The sequence below is a fragment of the Trachypithecus francoisi genome, unplaced genomic scaffold (assembly GCF_009764315.1).
Source record: "Trachypithecus francoisi isolate TF-2019V2 unplaced genomic scaffold, Tfra_2.0 Lachesis_group8, whole genome shotgun sequence".
NCBI lineage: Eukaryota > Metazoa > Chordata > Mammalia > Primates > Cercopithecidae > Trachypithecus > Trachypithecus francoisi.
The window spans coordinates 77,282,958-77,293,504 of NW_022681473.1; positions in this window are offsets into that span (position 1 = coordinate 77,282,958).

Below are 10,547 nucleotides of genomic sequence, written 5' to 3' on the forward strand. Positions count from 1 at the left end.
GGCAGGAAAGATGGCATGAACCCGGGAGGCGGAGCTTGCAGTAAGCCAAGATTGCACCACTGCACTCCAGTTTGGGTGACAGAGCCAGATTCTGTCTCAAAAAAAAAAAAAAAAAAAAAAAAAAAAAAAAAAAGAATATATACAAATGGCTAATGGATATATGAAAAAAAACCCACAATATTATTCATTATCAGGGAATTGCAAATCAAAACCACAGTGAGATATCATCTTACCCCAGTTAGAATGGCTGTTATTGAAAAGAAAAAATAACAAATGCTGGTGAGAACATGGAGAAAAGGGAACTCTTGTATTACACTGTTGGTGGGAATGTAAACTAGTATAGTCACTATGGAAAAATTAGTATAGTCACCACAAAACTTAAAATAGAACTACATACGATCCAGCAATCCCACTACTGAGTATCCAATAGAAGGAAAGAAAGTATATCAAAGGGATGCCTGCACTTGCATGTCTATCACTGCACCATTCACAATAGCCAAGGTATGGAATCAACCTGCGTGTCCGTCAATGAATGAGTGGATAAAGAAAATGTGGTATATACACAATGGAATACTACTCAGCCATGTAAACAAAGAATAAAACCCCGTCATTTAGAGAAACATGAATGAAACTGAAGGTTATTATATTAAGTGACATAAGCCAGAGAGAAAGACAAATATAGCACATTCTCATTCATATATGGGAGCTAAAATACTTGATCTCATGGAGGTAAATAGTAGAATGATAATTATCAGAGGGCTGGAAAAGGTGTGTGTGTGGAGGGGCTAAGGGGTGGGGGTAAGAGAATAAAGAGAGGTTAGTTAATAAGTACAAACATACAGTTAAACAGAAGGAATAAGTCCTAATATCCAATAGCAGAGTAGGGTAACTATAGTATTTTCAAAATAGCTAGAAGAGAGAACTTAAGATGTTTCCAACACATAGAAATTATAAATAATATGGTGATGTATACCCTAAATATCTTGACTTGATCTTTAACATTCTATGCATTCAACAATGGGTCACATGCACCTCACAAAAATGTACAAACATTTTTATTACTAAAAAATTCAAAAAAACTGCAATATGCAAATCTTTTTTAAAAAGTGGTTGCCTTTGTGTCACCACACCAGAAGCAGAACTTGCCCACCATTAGGAATTTCTAATAAAGTTAATGAGTCTATGATGCAGCTCACAGATTATTAAAGCCTAAGATGCTAACATTTCCTCCATGCTTTTAAATTTACACAGCCTTCTTATCCACTTGGTGTCATTTAGGCTTCACCAAAATTCTGCAAATTGGCATCAGTATTGTTATCAGTCTCTTTTTTATAGATAAACCAACCACCCAGAGCACCATCATCTGGACTAGAACCAGGTTCCTGGGCTCCAATGCAAACCATGATGCTTCCTTTTAAGAAAATTATTTATCATTTTCTGCCTCATTCGAGGGATAGTTTTATTCATTCATCTGAGGTTGAACAATAGAAACATAGACTCATGTTTTTGCTAGCTCTTTTTCCAACTAATGGACAGAGAAAAGTAAGACAATATATGCCCATGTTTGTACATTAGTATATTTTCGGTGTTCAGTTATTTACGTATATGTTCAGGACATTGAACAAATGAATTAATGAATAAATATTATAAATATATGTGCTGAGCTGCTACTGGTCCATCCTAATAGTGGCTTGTGGCCATAGTGCAGGGCAACCAACTCTCCTGGTTTGCCCGAGACAGATGGCTTTTCACGGACTCGTGACTGTCAGTACTTGCCCTGGTATTAGTTGGTTGTCTGACCATAATGATCCTTTTCATGTGGCTGCCTAACTTTCCTTTTAGTTTGTAGTCTAGTTGGTAACTGATATTAGCATTGAAATATCCAATGCCAATAACAGGAGAAAGTGATGTGTTTCAGAAAAAGGTAGTTGTATTCATTGGATTGGAGATGGGGCAGGGGAGGCAAGAAGGGCAGCCAGCTAGCCTAGGATGCCTGGGTTAACCTCTGAACCCTTGTTTTTTCCTTTACTCTAAGCCTGGCTAATCTTACTTACCTTTTTATCCTGGATTAAATGTTTCTTTCTCTGATAAACCTTCCCTGAACTCCTTAAGACTAGATTAGGCTGTCTGTTTGGTGTTCCTCTACTTTGCCTTTCAGACACCCTTCCTATTTGTATTTATTGATTTGATGTCTATTCTTTGGGCTGTACACTCCAAAAAGTAAAGGTTGGAATTGTCTTCTTCACTGCCATAGCTCTGATGGAAGCATAGTGCCTGGTATATAGTAGATACTAAGTAAAAACCTATTGAATAGATTTTTTTTTAACTGACCCCCACTTCTGTAAAAGGGTAGTGTTACAACAGGAGACTTGTTCAGAGAGCAAGTGTTTTACCTGGACATATGAGACATGCTTTCAGCACAGGTAGCTAGGAGCTCAGATATGGAAAAGACTAGATGCACAAAGTGGGTAGTCCTTTCAATTAACTAAACAAAATGAAGAAGCTAAGTTGTACTAAAACTTGGAAATTGACAAATATTTGTTTTGCATTATCCCTCCATACTTTCATGTATTAATTCAGCCAGCATGTGTTGAAGTCTTTCTCCATGCCAAACCATGGTCAAGAGATTGGAGACACAAAGATAAACATATGGTCTCTGTCCTTGAGAACTCTATTCCTAGATATTAATTAACATATGTTAAGTTTTATGCTAGAGCTGGTGCTCTAACATGAGCACCAGCTGTCATTAAAAGACAGGCTCAGGGTTTAGAGATACACTAACTAATACTTTCTCAGCAGTCATAAGAGTTATAAAAATTGCATGTACAAGGTGTGCAAGATAAGAGTCCTTAAGCTCAACTGTGGGTATGATCAGGGAAGGCTTCCAAGAAGAGAGATGTTGAAAGTTAAAGAGGAGCTTGCCAATTAAAGAAGGAAACGAAATGTGGTATGAGAGAGCACAGTCCATCTGGAAATGTGGATGCTTGCTGAGGTATGCCTGTAAGGAGATCCCTAGGAGCTGAGCCTGAGGAGTAGCTGGGGCCCAATGGACACTTCTGATGAGGGTGCATGGGCCCATTCAGCTGGCGTGAAAGGCAAGCAATGAAAGTACTGGGAGAAAAGGTTGAAAAGATGGGTCAGGGCTAGGCCATGGTGGCCATAAATGCTGGGCTAACGAGTTTGGACTTTATTCCATCGGAAATGAGGCTATCTATGGAAGAATTTTGGCAGAGACAGGACACAATCACTCTCTGACTCAGAATTTATTTCTGCCTACCTTGACCTCCTTCCTCCCACACTCACAACCAAACTTTCCACAGCCAATATTAATAACATTCTGCTCAGAGTCAGAGTTATTCTTGTCCCTTTACATTTCCCTTCCTGTCTCTTGCACGTTCTACTCCTCCCGTCGCCCATGGCATATAGTATACTATATCAGATGCCAAAGCTCCTAATAAGTTTTGGGAGAAGCAAATACTTGATAATGATTTTCTGGGAGGAAAAAAATCACTTCTTCTGCCAAAGTCTAAGGGGTCTAGATTGAGATTAGCATATAGATGACCTTGCTCTCTGCTCTTGATTCAGCTTTGGTGAGAACACAGAGCTTTTAAGTTCTCATTACATTTTAGTCTCTCAGGTCCCCCAGAGCAGTGTTCCTGAAACAAGAGTAGGGAGAATCTCTGGAAATAAAAAGGTGCAGCCATTTCTCTGATCCTGAGAAACCTGCAGACTCATTTACCTGGAAGAAGGGAATCAGCTTGTGCAGGCTCTGCAGGGAGCACCAGGAGGCATGCATGGCTCTCCTCCTGGTGGGCCCATGCCTCAGTTTCCCCTTTGGAAAAACCTCTTCAAAATCTGATGGTCTTGTAGTGACTTAGCTTAGCTGGTAAGGTGAATTTTTCATTCACTCAAAATATAATATTGTGCACCTTCAATTGTGGTCAATTTTGAGGATACAAAAAATGAAAAGTAACATCTCTGCTCCCCAGTGTCAGACAGAAAATGGTGATAGTATCTCAGAATGGAGCAGGAGCCTCATTCTCTTGCATGCAAGGTAATTGGGCCAAAACTGATTTTCATATGGTTTGTCTTTACATAGGAAAAACCTACTTTAAGCTTAGTAGGCTGGCCTGTTTACCTATGCTGTTCTTTTTTTCCTGGGATACTCTTTCCCAGTGATTTACCCATCAAGACCCATGCATTTTTCAAGTCTCAGCCCAAATGCTACCACCCTTCTGTAGCTTCCCTACCTATCCAATGCAGGCCTGATGGCTCCTTCATCTATATGCTCATGGCATGGAGTCCTTCATTTCAGTGCTTTCTCACTAGGTTACAGTAATAGCAACATGTGTGGAATAACATGTGGACTTTAGCATGTGAACAAGGGGAGTCACATCCTCTCTATCTGGAGAATGGAAGTGGGGGCAGGATGGACCCCCTGGGGAAGCCTCTCTGCCTCTTCATGCCACCTGGCACCTGTGTCCTCCTCCCTAACCACTTAGGGCCAAGTGCAATTGTTGGTTTCCCCACCTGAAGGACTGATCGTGTGGTTTGAACTAAAGATACATTGTAAATAATTCTCAGTAAGGGCAATGATGGAAAGCCTGGGATGTATTAGAATCATCTGAGGGGCTCAGGAGACTGTCCCACTCTCTGCTGCCAAGACTGCCACAGTGGAAGGAACTGAGCCTTGTGTAACGGAATAGCAGCCATGTGGCTATTACTCTTGAGGACAGGGAGTATGCTTTTCTTCTTTGAGTCTTCAGCTCTTAGCATGGGGCCTGGAACATGGCAGGGGTTCATTAAATTCATGACTGAATGAGAACAAATGTAAAGGGCTAGGCTCATTAGCTTGGGCAGATGTATACCTCACATTCTATGTCAGTGGTCAGGTCCACAGACCTGGCAGGCAGGGAAGGGAGATGGACAGACACGTTTAAATAATCGTGTTGAGTGTTGGGGAAAGGGTCCAGAAAGGTAGATACTTACTAGATCCAAGTGCCAAGAATCCAAGAGAGCTTTGAGTCACCGCTTACTCTGATGGAGACTCTAAAGAGGGATGTTTAAGGTAGAACAGTGACACCTAGTGGTGGAAGAAGGACCTGTTAGATCTTTTCCCATCAAGCTCCCCATCCCGCTTATCTCTGTCCTCCTGTCCCTTGGCAGGTTGGAACCTAGGTGATACCAGTGGGCGCCTACAGCAGGAAGTGTGCTGTCTCAGGCTCCCACAGGATGCCATGGTTTGCTGGTCTCCAGGGTGCATGGATGAGTGGATGGTTTGACCACGAAAACACATTGTGCCTATAACTAATGGCACTATATTGTACATTTAAAGTTTTGTTAAAATGATAGATCTCATATTAAATGTTTTTCTACAATTACTACACACACACACCAAAAAACAAAACCAACCAATCACATAAAAAAACTCAACAAACCCAGTCTGATTCTGTTATGGGGCCAGACTAGATGATTGTAGAGGCCCCCTGGTCAACCCTTTTGGAGCCTAGAGAGGGAAAAGGACCAGTCCAAAGACACATAACAAATTAGTTACAGAGCCAGGGCCAGAAGCCAGGTTTTCTGCTGCTCAGAAAGAAGCCCTCTCTATCAGCCTTCCTCTACTGACTTTGACAAGGTGGAATTATGCCACAGTGAATAGAAAGGTACTGAGAGAAGAGCAAATCAATGGGAGGGGAAGCTTGAGGATGTAAACAAAGGGAGTTACATCCTCTCTACCTGGAGAATGGAAGTAGGGGCAGGATGGAGCCCCCTGGAGAAGCCTTTCCACCTCTTCATGCCAACCTGGCACCTGCGTCCTCCTCCCTGAGCACTCAGGGCCAAATGTAATTGTTGGTTTCCGTGCCTGAAGGACTGATCTGATGGTTCACACTACCAACATGTTGCAAATGACTCTCAGTAAGGGGAATGATGGAAAGCCTGGGATATATTAGAATCATCTGAGGGGCTCAGGAGACTGTCCCACTCTCTGCTGCCAAGACTGCCACAATGGAAGAAAATGGGCCTTGTGTAACTCAGAGGAACCTGGGGGAGGTGCCGGAGGCATTCACCATGGGGCTTTTGCTAGGAGAGCCTGTTTTCTGTCATGTTATGCTGCCCATTGGAGTTTTCCCAGCAGAGTTGTCTCCAGTGGCGTCCTGGCTGCCTGGCACAGAGATCCAGTCTCTCTTGGAAAGTCTGGACAACTCTCCTCTCTCACTCCAGTTTTCCATATATATTTTTCCTCTCAGCCTCCGTGCTTTGTCTGCCTGACTTTTCAATTGACTTCTCCCTGAGACATAAATTCCCCAGCTCCTCCTTCCCCACAGGCTGTACCAGGTTCCACCATAGCTGGGACAGGCAGGAAGCAGTTATCTCTCCCTTAGAGCAAAATTTCTCAAACACAGAATGGAAACAGAGCTTGCTATCAACTTGCTGAAAGTGCTTGTTGCTGGATAAAAAATGTGATATCAAGATGCTCCAGAGATATGCCCTTGCTGTTTCTCTAGAGTCCTTCTCTTCAGGTGACATTTGGTTATTCATTTTAGCAATTAAAAAATTCTTAACTTTATTTAGTGACTTTTTACATGTCTCTGAAAGTGTAGGTATTTCAAAGACAAATGAAGGCATGTGGAAAATGACTAAATGCAAAATGACTTGTTAGTCATTGTAATTAGCAAATAGATCTATTTTTGGCTAATTTGTATAGCATTAATTATGAATACTTAGGGGACGTTTACTGGGCCTTGTGGGCTTTGCAGGCCTTGGATTGTGCTAAGCACTTCATGTGCATTTTATGGTTTAATCCTCATAACAACACTCCAAGGTAGACAATTTTATTATCTCAATTTGCAGTTGTAAAAACAAGCTTAGTGACTTGCCCAGAATCACATAGCCGTCTGTCAGGTCCTTGATGGCAGGGACCTTGCCTTATCTCCTGTTGTCCTCCATTTGCCTGCTACAGGATCCTAGAGATAATAGGGCCAAAGAGATGCTGGTGAATGATGACGGTGAAGATGGTGATAACAGATGATGACTTCCCACTAAGATGCAAGGTCTCTCCCACTCCACCATTTACTTCCTTACACTGTTCCCAGATGTAATCTGGACAAAGACCCTCCCATTATAGACTGTGGAAAATGTCTCACCTTCCCTCCAAGCTTGGGAAAGGTGAGAATGCCTTGATTCTATTGTTGCTTCTGTTTACATCTGCAAAATGGGGACAAAAGTATGACTTTAGGGTAGATGAGACATAAATATACATCATAGATGTAAAAACACTTTTTAAGTTGTTAATCATTAAACAAGAGAGATGTTATTTCTATGAATAGTCTGCTGTTCAGTATTAATAATAATGTACACACCAAGCTGAAAGGTGGGCTACCTTCTCCTTACTCTGTACATAAAGCAAAACTGTGATCTCATCTTTCATGCTTGCATCTTGGTATTTCAAAGGTGGAAAGAGACAATGGGAGCTACTCATTCCTCCTCTTAGGAACAAGGGCTTGACTTTCAAGTCTATTTTCTTGCTGTGGATGGAAAAAAAGAACCTGATTTTGAATGCCAGAGCTGAACACTGTAATTTTGGTATTGCACTAACCCCAATCACCCATCACCCCACAGATAAATGCCTTGGGCTGAAGACTCTTTCATTATACATTAAATTGGTGTTAATTCAAATTTAGTGCTTGGTTGGGGGCCTGTCCACAAGCTTTTTGTTACTAGCTTATAAAAAGATACATTTAGCAATTAATGGTAAACATTTAGAAATATTTCACAGCAGCTTTACAGAGTTATTTTTATATCTGTTGAATTGAATAAAAAATAGTGGCTTCCATTTTGTTTGTCCTTTTAATATTTAACAATACATTTTTATTGCATTTTCCAAAAGTATAAGTCTGTGGTCGATTGAAAATTTTTAAAAAATGTTATTCCCTACAGGTTGTTTGCAAAGTCCTGCTTTATACCTGGAAAGGAGGGAGTGGATGATTTTTAGCCTTTTATGCTAAGGATCCTTCCTAGCCCTATGAAAATGTGTTCATCTCCCTCTTAGGGACCACATCACGTGGTATAATGAAGGACCTGACTATGACCAGACACAGAAGGGCTCATTCCTCCAGGGAATTAGGTGAGAGCTCACTCTGTATTGGTAAGCTCAAGAAAGCCACTAAAGTGATTATTTTCCCAACAACATCAGATTTGGCTCTTTGGTGACTCCTGGCTCTCACTGGATACAGAAGTAACTGGCAACATTTTAAATATGTGGTTCACCACGCACATCTTTACCATAAAATGAGAAAATGGGCTCAGAGGGATGAAGTAACTTGTTCTAGGCACATAACTAGTACAGCTTAGAATCCAGATTTAAACCCAGGTCTGTTTTCTCCAGGAGCTCATGATCCTCCCAGTTTATCACAGTTTGTCTGGAAGGATGAGACACACAGTCTCTGCAAAAAGTGTTGAGGAGTCTGGAGAAGGCGAAAAGAGAAAGTCAGTCGGGCATACTCAGGAAATGGAGAAGTGAGGGGAGACTGACAGAGCGGGACAGAGGAGTCAGGCATAGCTATGGGTTGAAGTGAGCCCCCCACCCCAATTCATATGTTGAAGCCCTAACCTTCATTACCTCAGAATGTGAGCTTAGGGGAGATAGGGTCTTTTCATAGGTAATCAAGTTAAAATGAGATCATTAGAATGGGCCCTAATCCAATATGATGACCTCCTTCTAGAAAGGGGAAATTTGGTGACAGACCTGTATAGAGGGAAGATCATGTGACGAGACATAGGGAGAAGATGACCATTTACAGCCAAGGAGGGAGGCCTTAACAGATCTTTTCCTCACAACCCTCAGAAGGAACCAAGCCTGCTGGCACTTTGATTTGGACTTCCAGTCTCCAGGACTGTGAGATAAGAAGTTTCTGTTGTTCAGGACACCCAGTGTGTGGTACTTTGTTGTAGTAGTCCTAGCAAACACACGCAGACATCCTGGACTGAAAGGAGCTCTGATGGAGACTTTGCTTTCAGAAAGTGATAGCATCATTAAAGATTCCAGAGATGGCTGGTTTCCCCCAGTAGGAGGGGGAGGACCTCATGCCAGCTCCATCACTGATAGTGCCTTATGCTGTTAACATGTACTTACCAGCCTGTCAGGGCAGAGGAAATGAGGATGTTCTCTGCAAACCTGTCAACTTTCTCATCCATTTCCACTCTCGTTGTCCTGCCTCTTCACGAATATCTGGCAATGAGTCATTCTTTCAGGACTGAACTTTATAGCCCTGTTACAGAGAGATTTTCACCAGCTCCAACCCTACTAGCCTTAAATGTATAGCAAGCATTGCACTGGATGGTGCACATTTTTGAAATAACTAGCCGAGGCCCTCATTCACTTCCTTCAAGGGGCAAGCAGACATTCTACATCTACCACCTCACAATTCCTCTGAGTTCTGCTAAAAAGACAGGCTACTGAGAATGAGCAGGCCACCTGAGAAGGGAGCCATCTGTGTTCTGTGGAGGAACAGGGCTCTACTGGCCGTGGGGAGGCTATGGGAATAGGAAGCCAAGGAAGATTCAAATGCTCTGCTTCACAAAGGACTATTTTCATAAATGCCTCAGACATTCTTGTGGGAGGGTCCCTCTGACTATAGATAGAGGCTCTCCGAGCCTTTTCTGGAGGCTTCCTGAGTGCTTCCTTACTCACCTTTTGAAACAACCAACTTACACTTTGGGGGCAGAAGGATTTCTTTGGAGGAATATTTCACATTTTTTTGCAGTGATGGAAGTGGTCATTGTCAGATGGTCTGCAAAGATGGTGAAGGTTAGTTGCCTCGATTTTGTCTATGAATGGTTGTCTCATGGATCATTGTCATGGATTGTTGTTTCTGTGGGCTGGCTGCGTTACAATCACCCTCCAGTTTAAACAGTAAACATTCTTGGATTCCTGCTCCCTGAGATCCTTATTCAGGAGTTTAGGCACATATCTAGGAATTTGTATTTTAAAAATATCTCTGGTGATTGTAATGTGCAGATAGATTTGGGAACCTCAGTTCCCCATTTCTACATTGCTATTATGTACACACACACACACACACACACACACACACACACCTTTAACAAGTATTCATTGGGCACTTTCCCTGTTCTAGAAAGTGGGCAAAGACTTAGGCATAGAGAGACCAAAGGCACAATTTTTGTCCTCAGATAGTCAGTCTAGTGGGAAAGACAGACTGGAATCAGATGTTGACCATAGAACATCATAAATGTTTGAGTAGAATTAGGTCTAGGATGTATAAGAACATTGAATCTGCTTTTGGGGGTGCATGTGGGAATGGAGTTATGGCATTGGTTTTCAACTGGGGGTGATTTTGCTTCAAGGAGATATTTGTTAAAGTCTGGAGACATTTTTGGTTGTCAAAAGTTGGGAGGGGTGCTTCTAGAATCTAGTGGGTAGAGGCCAGTGAGGGATGCTGCTAAGTATCCTGTATGCACAGAAAAGCACCCCACAACAAAGAATTATCTGGCCCCAAATGTCAATAGTGATGAGATTGAGAAGCCTG